A 9,280-nucleotide genomic window follows, 5' to 3' on the forward strand; every position below is an offset into this window, starting at 1 on the left:
CTTTCTCGCAATGGGGACATGGGCTCGCTGCTCTCTGTGGTCTGTCCTCGCCTCGAACGAACAAGGGGGGGGGGAAGGAGTTTCGTGCACATCAAAAAGGGGGTACCCGGGAAGGTAAGGGTCCATTTGGAGATTGAGGGCAACCCAAGAACACTCCACTTTGGGAGATTGAGGGAAGCCCAACAACACTCCAGGAGGACCAGGGTCTGGATGGGAGATTGAAGGAAGGGAAAGGTGTGAAGGCTCCTGACCCAACCCAAGAACACTCCGTTGGGAGATTGAGGGAGTGGGAGGTGTGCCATTGGGAGAGTGAGGGAGTGGAAGGTGTGAGAAACACCCGATCCAGCCCAAGAATACCCCAGGCGGAAAACACCTGACCCAGCCCAAGAATACTCTCGTAAGGACCAAGGGAATATGGGAAATAAAGTGGTTAAACCAAAGTTGGATAAAAATGCCCCACCCCCAAATATAGCCACAGAGTTAATGTACGAAAATTATGGACCTAGGTCATGTGATCAATTAGAATTATGGTACGAATGGACACAAAGGGACCCATATCCATTCCCAAGATGGGGTTCGTTAAAATGGGAAATCGTGGGAAATTTATCATCTCGACTCGGGCATCCGGCAAGTGAAAGTTGAAGCCCGAACAAAGTGTTCAGAGCTGTTGAGATGTGGGAGGAAGAAGCATTACAAATAAATGATGCTGCAAATAGGGTAGTAGCAAATAAAGTGTTAAGATTAAAAGAACAAGTTGAGAAAACACTACTGTTTTCCAGTTCCGGGTTTGGAGCGTCGACAGGTCTCGTTCGGGGCTCTCTGCTGACGATCTCAAAGTTAAGTTTCCGGTCGTTATCTTTCCCATTTTAACTGTTTATTTTCTCATAGACCGGTGGAATGGATCCCTTTTGGTGTGATCTGGAGAAGAAATTACAATGTTATCAAACTCTTCTGATTTCCACCCACCAATGTCTCCAATACCACAGAAAAAAAGTCCTGAGCGAATCACTTTGGGGAAAAATTTTGATGGCATTTTGAAATTTTGTTGATATTTCGGCTTTTTTCGCACAACGAGAATAAGGGTTAGAAAAAGGAAAATACCAATTTCTTTTTTTCTGGGATACGAGAGTACTGCAAATTGGCTTATATATTAAACATAAAATGTTTTATCCTACTATGACAAAAGAATTTAGTTCTGACAGAGACGTCATATTAAAAATCCAAGATGGCCGCCAATATACGGGTTAAACCGAAGCTCCGCGGCCGCACGGTCACGAGTCCAGACCGCCCTGGTAAAGATGGATATGTATGAGTACACAAAAATAAAGCTATTCTAACTCGAATTTATTCCTTCCTATTACGTATGCTTCTTGAAGTGAACTTGAGTGAAGGATTAACTTGAGTCCGGGGCTAAAATGACTTTGAGAAGGGCTAGAGACACTATCTCGGGATCCACATAGGGGTTTTTGAGGACGGCGAGTTCAATAGTGTCATTTTCAACACCACCTGAGGTCATCTTCAAGGTCAAATTACTGAATTTTGGTATTTTTTGCCCGTTTTTGTGTCTAACTCATAAACTGTGGGAGATGGCTGATTGTAATAAGATGCAAGTGTGTAGAGCTGTCAAACTTTGATATTTATTGTCATACATTGTATTACATAAACATTATATGCATGTCACAACACGATGCCTATTACAACTATGTCTTTGTCTATCACTAGTGGGAGAGCTTTTCTTGCCTCCTGAGGCATCCCAAAGCTTTTTCTTTGTCACTTACATTGAGGACATGAGCTTTCAATAGAATGTTAGCTAAAGTAGTACATGCAGCATTACTACTAGCTAAAGGTGCATCTACAGAGGATAACAGCTCAGCAAAATGAAATCGGCAACGCATTTTAGTCTTGTCGTACAAATTATAGGCATTTTGTACAAAAAAAAGACGGTTGACATAGTCGGCACACTCGATCCACCTCTATTCAAATTATCTAGAAACTCAGATGACACCTCGTAACCATCTTCATCATCAATGATCTCCTCCATACTAGTGCTATCACCATATTTATGAACAAGGTGTCTGGCCAAATAAACTACTTTATGCTTAAGGGCATCGTCAGACCCCAAGAGATCCTGAGTGTCTTGAGGAGTAATCTCGTCAATGAGTTTACTTCGTTCATCTGGATTTATGGAAGTTGTACAGTTCTTGTCGCAATCAATCACACGAGAACTAGATTCGGGCATAATGTCATGCTTAATGAGTGTTTGCAAATTTACAGTTTTAGCTGCAGCCATAATGTCAACTACGTCAATGTAGAAGTTTCCACGGCTTCTTTGCTTGGCTTGGCTGAAAAACTTTTCCAAGGCTTCATCTGCAAATATAGCAGGAAGAACGTAGTCAAAGTCTTTCTCTGCCAGAAGCAATTTGGCAGCATCCACATTATTACGTGTGGACACAGTGAAAGCTTCAGCAGTTTGCTGAGTTAGCTTCAGCTTACGACCACCACCTCCTTGCCATGCACAGGTAGATATAATTTGGGAGGCCTGCTCCAGCCTAGTGAAACTTGTACAGTCTGCTGTCCAAGGCTGTCTGGATTCGTCGCGCAGATGGATAGCTGAGAAACGGTCTTTCACGTTCATCATCTTGAACCACTCACTCATTATCTGGGTGAGGATGATTGTGCCTTCGCTGATGCCCAGTGAATCCTTGAAGGTCTTTAAAGCAGCGACAAGTCTTGTCATTGAACACTTGGCATACCAATGGTACGCTCTGGCATTGAAGGGGCTTGGGGAAAAACAGCGGTGTGCGTCAGCTTGGTTAAGCGAATAGGAGTAGCCCGGTCGATCTCATAAACCTGAATATCACTCCAGTAAGCTTTGTACTCATTACCATCTACGACAAATGAGAGTGTCTTGCTATCAACAGTAATCCAGTTGTTGCAAACATTTTTGAAGATGTGCACATAGTCGTACACTAAGAACATAGATTGCTCTTGAATTGACAGCACTTGGCAACTTCCTGTTCCTCCAAGTTTTGAATAAACACTGCGGTTGGTATTGCAATTGTCACATATCAAAGAAATCACTTTTTTTAGTGATTTTTTTTAGAAAGAACATAGATTTTGGTCGTTTGCCACCCCTAACTGACACCCAATCACAATTGAAATGTGTCTCACCAATATATATCTCCTTTAAGCACCTCAAGCTTTCTTTCTCATTTGGCATTGCCAATATCCATCTCTCCCTCTCCTCAGGATCTTTTGGGAAGGATATGACCTTTACATAAGGCATCCCATCATAGTTTCCTCGACAACCAAAGCAGCTGCAACGACATGGCATATTGTCACCAAAGCAGGAAACAACACAAAGATCCTGTGACATCACCAGCTGGACAGTTTCTGAAAGAGAAACAAACAAAACATACATTAGTTAGCGATGATAGAAATCAGCAAGTAGGTGCAGTAGGTGCACAATGTCATGTTTTGTCATAGACTTTACAAAAGTTTTCCTCAATGAGTTAGACACAAAAACGGGCAAAAAATACCAATATTCAGTAATTTGACCTTGAAATATGACCTTTTGACCTTGAAGATGGCCTCAGGTGGTGTTTAAAAAAATATATATATATATATATATATATATATATATATATATATATATATATATATATATATATATATATATATATATATATATACACATGACCTGTCAAAAGTTTTAGAACACCCCCATTTTTTTCAGTTTTTACTGAAATTTCAGCAGTTTGATGTTTCAATGTACTCTGAAATTAAAGCACAGAACAAATAAACAATTGCAGAAAATAGCTCCGCAAAGCGGGCGTAACCCCTCAGCCCCTTGACGCAAACCAATTTCAAGATGGTGGCCATATTGAAAATCGCAGCATGCCCATTTTCGAAAGGAACCTTCCTCTACTCAACCCCAACACACCCAGCAAAAATGGATTTAATCGGACGAGGAGTTCTCCTCGAAATTGACGGAAACCAATTTCAAGATGGCTGCCATGGCGGCCACAGTGAAAATCGCAGCATGCCCATTTTGGAAAGGAACCTTCCCCTACTCAACCCCATTATACCTCGCCAGAATAAAATCAATGTGTGAAGCCGTTCTCAAGTTATTGTCCAGAAACAAAATTCAAGATGGCTGCCCTAGCCGCCATATTGGATATCGGATTGTGCTGTATATCAAAAGGAACCTTTCTCTAACCACCCCCATTATACCCTCATGAAAATAAAATCAATCTGTCAAGCCGTTCTCAAGTTATTATCCAGAAACCAAATTCAAGATGGCTGCCCTAGCCACCATATTGGATATCGCATCGCACTGGTTATCGAAAGGAACCTTCCTCTTCCCAGCCCCAACACACACTGCAAAAATGGATTTAATCGGACAAGGTGTTCTCCTCAAAATTGACGGAAACCAAAAGTTGACAGACGCCCAGAGGGACGCCCGGACGCCCGCCGGACAACGCCTATGACGACAATACCCCTTAGCCAATTCAGGCTGAGGGGTAATAAAAAAGACGAAATCATGGACTCGTTTTGTTGAACAAAATTTAATCCAAATTTTTGACTCATCAAAGAAGCCACCTTTTGCAGATATAACAGCCAAACATACTCGTGGCATTCTTTCTGCAATGGAAATCAAATATTGTTCGGAAAGTTCTTCCCAACACTGTTGCAGAAGTTCGCACAAATGTGTTGCACTTGTAGGTTGCTTTGCTTTCACCCTTCTGTCCAGTTCATCCCAAACCAGCTCGATGGGGTTTAAGTCTGGAGACTGTGCTGGCCATTCCATGATTTGAAGCCCACCGTCTTGTTCTTTTCTTCTGAGGTAGTTCTGACATAGACTGGAGGTATGTTTAGGTTCGTTATCTTGCTGTAGGATGAACCCTTGACCAACTAGGCATAGACCAGAGGGATAGCAACTAGACTAGGCAACTCGGCATAGCATAGCGCTGTAAAATGCTGTGGTCGCCCTTTTGGTTCAGGGTGCCAGTCACTCTGTGTAAGTCGCCGACTCTGGATCCAGCAAAAGAGCCCCAGATCATCACGCTTCCTCCACCATGTTTGACATTTGGTGTCACACACTGAGGAACCATCCTTTCAACTACTCGACAGCATACAAACACTCTGCATGATGAACCGAAGATTTCAAATTTTGATTCATCGGTCCATTCGACCTTCTTCCAGTTTTCAGTCGTCCACTGGGGGTGCTTCATGGCCCAGCCAAGCCTCTTTTTCTTATTTTGCCATCTTAGCAATGGCTCTCTTACTGCAACTCGACCTGTCAAACCTGCAGCTCGAAGTCTTCTCTTCGCAGTTGAAACTGAGACTTCCTTACTTCAACCAGTGTTAAGCTGTGCTTGAAGCTGCTGTCCTGTGAGCCGCCGATCATGCAAGCTGTTGACTCAAACTTGTCTTTTTTTTTTTTTTTTTTTTTTTTTTTTTTGTATACCTTGGTCGAGGCTCGTATGAGAGCTAACACACAACTCACAGCAAGGAGGCATGAGACAAGAGGGGCGGGAGTGGAAGGGACAAAACAGTGGGGAACAGACACATTAGGTGAACTGTGGAAGGGAGAGGGATGGGGATGGGACGGGGAACATGGCGAAGAGAAGATGGACATTACAGGGACTTTCAGGAAGGAAAGCAGGAGAATTGAAGGAAGTGGGCTTGGGTGGATTATCGGGGGTAGAAAAGATCGAGGATTTGGATGGGGGAAGATAAGAGGTGGTGGTGAACAGCTGTTTTGAAAGCCTGGAGGGAAGAATGGGAAAGAATAGAGTGAGGAAGTTTATTCCAAAGGCGGGAAAAAAGAGGAATGAAAGAGTGAAGATGAGCAGTGATTCGTGATTTTGGCAGTTTTACCAGAAGGGGGTTGTTGGCGGACCTTGAGCGCCCTGTGGAAATGTGGTTGGGACAAATCGCAGAGAGAGCAGGGGGGGCAAGGCTGGAGAGGAGTCGGTAGAAGACAGAAAGACCACCGACCAACCTGCGGTGATTGAGTGAGAGGCCCAAAGACTCAGCTTCATTGCGGGAGATGCCAATGATCTTAAAAGCCCTGGTTTCGACAGCGTGAAGCCGAGAAAGGTGGGAGGCAGGAGCACCAGCCCAGAGGGGAGAGCAGTACTCCATCAGGCTACGGATAAAAGCTTTGTAAGTAGTCAGGAGCTCAAGAGGGCCGAGGAAGGACTTTGCACGACGGAGGATTCCCAGTCGGCGACTGGCTTTTGAGGCAAGGTTGGAAATGTGACTTTCCCAGGAAAGGTCATGGCAGATAGTGAGACCCGGAAGCTTGAAAGAAAAGACTTCTTCCAGAGGATTGTTGAGAAAGTGGATGGGGGGGTTTTCTAAACGGTCCTTTCGAAGAGACATAGTGAGAGTGTGAGATTTGTGTGGATTGAAAGACATGTTCCACGTGTTGGACCAGTTTGTGATTTTATCCAGATCTGCAGTGAGCGAAGAAGCTGCTGCTTGCCGGTCTGAGGGATGACAGATGGTACGGCAGAGGGTGGAGTCGTCGGCAAAGAGAAATAGAGGATTTTCCAGAGAGTCCGAGAGATCATTGATGAAAACCAGAAAAAGAACAGGGCCCAGAACGCTACCTTGAGGAACTCCAGCCTGCACAGGAAGAGGGGATGAAAGAACTCCATTTAGGGCCACACGTTGACTGCGACAGGAGAGGAAGTCTGCGAGCCATGAGTGGAGATGGCCTTGAATACCATGGGAAGAGAGTTTGGTGAGTAGGGCAGGGTGCCAGACTGTGTCAAAAGCACGTGATATGTCCAGGGATACGGCTCGGATTTCCTGTCTGGCATTGAGGACCTCCATCCATTGATGGGAGAGCAGTAGCAGCATATCCAGGGTAGAGTGACCTGGTCTGAAACCAAATTGATGATTGGAAATCAAGCCATTGGAGAAGAGGAAGGATTTCATGTCTGAAGCGATGATGGATTCCATAACCTTGCTGATGATTGGGAGAAGGCTGATTGGTCTGTAGTTACAGGGATCTGTTTTTGCACCTTTTTATGCAGGGCAGTGATGTTAGCAGATTTCCAAGCAGATGGCAGATGACCTTGGGAAAATGAGAGGGTGAATAGAACAGAGAGAGGGTGAGCAAGAGCAGAAGAGCAGGCTTTGAGGACACGTGGGCTGATGCCGTCTGGACCGGTTGCAGAATCTGACTCGAGGTTTGAAAGCAAGCTCTCCACCTTGTCAGGAGAAAAGGATACAGAGTCCAGGGACAGTTGGGTGCGACTGGGTAAAGTGGGTAGAGATAGTGATGGGTTTGGGACACAAGATTTAGCTGCAAACACCGAGTTTAGACATTCAGCTTTATCACGTGTGGAATCAGCAGTGCGGCCATTTGAGGTAAGGGAGGGGATGGAGGGGGAACATACACCAGAAACAGATTTGATTAAACGCCACCAGGATTTTGAGGAGGGAGAGAGGTTTGACAGTTCAGACTTGAGATGAGAAAGATGTTGTTTTCTGGCTCTCCTGAGGGTAGATACACACTTGTTCCGAGCTTTGTGGAAAGAACTGAGATTGCCCTCAGTTGGGTTTGCTTTCCATGAGGCAAAGGCAAGTTGTTTCAGGACAACTGCCTCGCCACAAGCTTCAGTAAACCAAGGGCGGGAGGAAGGGTAAGACAACTGAACACGAGAGGGGATAAATCTGTGGCTTTCTGATTGTGTTGTGGCTTTGGCCATTGTGTTCTTCCTGTGGCGATTGTGTTCTTCCTGTCAGAGTTTCCTCCAGTTTCCAAGTGCCTTTTGATGGTGTTGGAAACTGTACTCACTGACAGCTTGGTTCCATTGCAATTTCTCCAAACGAAAGACCTACACTTTTAAGGGTTATAATGGTCTGTCTGTCTTCCCTTGCCATTATGATTGCAAGATACTACTTCATTCAGTGCAATATTGTCCAAATAATGCTTCAGAGGGTGGATCAACACAGTCTGTTCCAATACTGCTTTTTTTTTTTTTTACAAACAGAGGGTTTGTAACTAATCAACAAAAGTTGGGACACCTGGAAGAATTGTTTGCATCAACTTTCAAGGCTTAATTTACTTCAATTGCTGCAGAACAACTGCAGTTGCCAACTCATTACTTGTTCCCTGAAAAGGGACTTTGTTAACAACTCTGAAATTTACATTATTTTTCAGTTTTTGCTCACCTAAACTTTTTCTTAAACCTCTGGCAGTTTACCGCTTAGCCTTGTACCATTTCCGGTTATTCACTGGCCTTGAACTGCTTAAATTTCAGTAAAAACTGGAAAAATGGGGGTGCTTGAAGACTTTTGACCGGTGGTGTATGTATATGTATATATGTATATATAGTGTTACGGTTGTGCAAATTCACAGAGCACCATATAGGTCCTTAGATCAGTTATGTCGACAAGTCTGTGTTCAGATATATTTCCCCACCGATGTCTAAGGGAATTATTCATGTAACCGGGCTGTGATCTTTGAGTTAGCCGTTTTTCTTTTACTACCTTTATTTTGGACCAACCGCCATTACTACCGCCACAAAGCGCCACCAACCACAACAACCACGATCACCACAACAACCACGATCACCTCAACCACCAACCATAACAACCACGCCACCTCAGCCACACCACCATTACTACCACCACAAAGCGCCATCCACGCCACGTTAACCACAACCTTCACAACCACACCACCACATTTCCACCTCAGCAATGGTTACCAAAAGCCTGGTTCGTCGAGGGAAAGCAGGCAGACGACCCTCCCCCCCCCTCCCCCGAACAAATGGCGTCTCCGCAGCCAACACGAGAGATTCCACCCTACGAGTGGAAAAAGAAATACAGCGGTGCGGGAGCGCCCCCGATTTGGCGGGAAAACGCTTCCTTCGAGAAGTTTCCCGCGCGTGCTGGAAGGAGGGGCGGGAGGTGAAAAGGGGGCGGGGCTTGTTGATAAGGAGGCGGAACGTGAGCGTGGGGGGCTTGTGCTGAGGAGAATCGTGAGAAGGAGAGGGAGCTTTGTGAGCTGAGGCGGAACGAGAGCGCGAGAAGGCTTTTCTTTGCTGAGGCGGATCGAGAGATCGTGAGCGAGGTGGCGCTCCGGACCGAAGGCGTTCTGGCTGGGTCGGTGGTCGTGACGGAGCCACCTTGGATCGTGTGCGAAGCCGGATCGTGGAGGACACGAGCTCGGGGAGCTCACCACACGCTCATGTTTTTCCTTTTTATTTCTTTCTGGGTGTTTCTGTGTGTGTTTGTGGCGCCGTCTATAAGTAAACCC

The sequence above is a fragment of the Eptatretus burgeri genome, chromosome 17 (genome assembly GCF_056783735.1).
Source record: "Eptatretus burgeri isolate ZD-2024b chromosome 17, Ebu_testis_v1, whole genome shotgun sequence".
Taxonomy (NCBI): Eukaryota; Metazoa; Chordata; class Myxini; order Myxiniformes; family Myxinidae; genus Eptatretus; species Eptatretus burgeri.